The following is a 2368-nucleotide window of genomic DNA, read 5'->3' as shown; positions in this document are numbered from 1 at the left end:
GTATCACCAACACACACACATATATATATATATATATATATATAGACACACACACACACACACACTCACACTAATGAAGGTAAGGTTTTGTTTATGTTTCTCTCAGTGTCTTACCACTTTGTGGCTAATGGCAATAAAATCAAAAATTTGTTTGTGTTTCTTCTTTTTTTTCAACTCTCAGTTATATATATTGATTTTTGTAATCTGTGTGGTAAGCCTGTTGAGTAAGAACATTATTTATGTGTCCAACATATAATAAGTGGTTTTGCATTATTAATATTAAAATAATTGCTATTGTGAGTTGAGTAATGTTTTTGTTTGAGAATCATCATCATAATTGTGGTTTCTGAATGATTTAATTTACAGTGATCCCCATCATAAATAACTTAAGACTTCTGTTGTTTGAATATTATACAGTAACCTGTAAAGTATTATTTTTATTTAACACTATTATAATCCCTGTTACAAACATGCTGAAGCAAAGTATTGTTTGTATGGTTAATTTTTTCCTTCATTTTCTTCTTTTTCCTTCTTATGGGCTTTGACCTTAAACTTTTTAGAAGAATGTTATTACTGTGGGAAGTTTCACATTTAACTAGTATCATTTTCAATGAAACTGTAAGTTTAAGTTCATGAAATATCATTATCTTATTATATAGTGGGTGCTAAAATGAAATTTGTTTGAAACTCACTAGTTGAATTTTTTTATTTTCCACCATATGTTGGAGAAAGCATTAAAAGATGTTTTTAACTTTGTAAAATTACACGTTTGTAAAATAGTTCCACACATACACACATGAAAAATAAATAAATAGGAGGCTTTTTGTGTATATTGTAATGTTTATGTACCCCAAATATAGGAACTTTGAATTATTATATCAAGTATTGTCACCATGACTTAATGAATACGATCGTTTTATTGAAGGGACTTAAGAAAAAGCTAGAAACAGAATTTGAATATGTACAACATTATGAATTAAATATAAATATGTAAAAATATTCCATAAATTTATACTTTATACTGTCAATTTTTCTTGAGATTAACATGCTTGCAATAACTCACAGTCTCAAATTTTTATGAGAATTTGTCTTTTTTTTTCTTCTAGGCTTGGCATAAGTGGAACCAGCATCTGGCATGAGTGATGTTTTTGTTGTTTTTTTTCCTGGATTAGCATCTTTACCACCTTGGGTTCCCTTTTTTTCCTGTAGATTTTTCCTCTGTATCCAGGTGGGGAACTCAAAAGACATTGTTTAGACTAATGAAGACAAATGCTTTAGGTTTTTGTGGAATTTAATTTCCTGCTGTGAAACTTCTTTACAGTTGTTATGAAGATATATATTAAAAGTTTAAAAGGATTTAGGTGTGGTTAAATATATTATATTGCTTGAAATGTTGGTAAATAAACTGTCAGAGATATTATTTCAGGTTGGATTGTACTTGAGAACTTGACCTACTAGTAAAAGTTTCCCACCAGTGAAGTTGTCATTGGTTCTTTATTTTCATGCTGTATATATATATATATACATATGTGTGTGTGTAGGGGATTAGAATAGCCTATATTTGCCCATTTATAAACAGGATGTCAATTCTGTGCTCATGTATCTATTCTCGGATTACAACAATAACTTTTTCTTACCAAACACAGCTATATACAAGTGTTTTTTTTGCAGTTTCATTACAAAAGTATTCTTAAATCTTTTAATAGAATAGCTCTTAAAAATAAATTTATCTGACTTAATTTTCCATTTTATTCATTCAAGACGTTGTTTATCTCTCTCTTGAACATGAATTTTAGCTAGAGCTTCTACAAGTTAAAGGGGACACTAAGAAACAGATTTTGTGGTCTGTTAATTTGTTTTAGTCATTTTAGAACAAAACATCAACATAGGTTAGTGTGCTTTAAGATGGATTGGCATATGTGGATTTTTGTGTTTATTACATTTGATGAAGGCAAATACATAATCTTACTTTAGTCAGTAACATCAAGCACTAATTTTGTAAAGCCTGTGGAATACTTTATTTATTATTAATATTTCAAAACTATACTTTAGAATCAAAAAATTAACATTGCCTTGTCTTCTTTTTAAAGAAACATGAAAAACTAGTTGTCCTGACTTCAATATTAACAGTTACTCTGCAAAACAGACACAAGGTATATAAACCTAATAATTATTAACATCTGAAACTTTACATAAAATTTATTGCTTTTAAATCCAAGAATTAACAAAAATTAATTACATTGTTTTCTAGAATTTACAGAAGCAGTGCAACATATTTAATTCAAGGTGGTGTCTTGGGTCTTACATTTATCATTCAAATTCCCCTGTAAGTAAACATCTTTGAAAGTCAGTCACTGTGCCATTATTT

The 2368-nt window shown here is 28.5% G+C and overlaps 1 protein-coding gene across 1 annotated transcript in view; it reads left to right on the top strand.

The window, feature by feature from the left end:
* LOC106458148 (ankyrin repeat domain-containing protein 17-like) overlaps nt 1-1479 on the top strand; it is a 145292-nt gene extending 143813 nt beyond the window's left edge. Inside the window, 1 exon segment of the mRNA XM_022384299.1 lies at nt 1107-1479. The gene's annotated coding sequence lies outside the window, so the exon portion shown is untranslated.
* The last annotated feature ends 889 nt before the right edge of the window (nt 1480-2368 follow it).

Source organism: Limulus polyphemus, unplaced genomic scaffold, assembly GCF_000517525.1.
Source record: "Limulus polyphemus unplaced genomic scaffold, Limulus_polyphemus-2.1.2 Scaffold421, whole genome shotgun sequence".
NCBI lineage: Eukaryota > Metazoa > Arthropoda > Merostomata > Xiphosura > Limulidae > Limulus > Limulus polyphemus.
The sequence above is the reverse complement of the archived record's forward strand: the minus strand, read 5'-3'. Positions and strand labels throughout refer to the sequence as shown.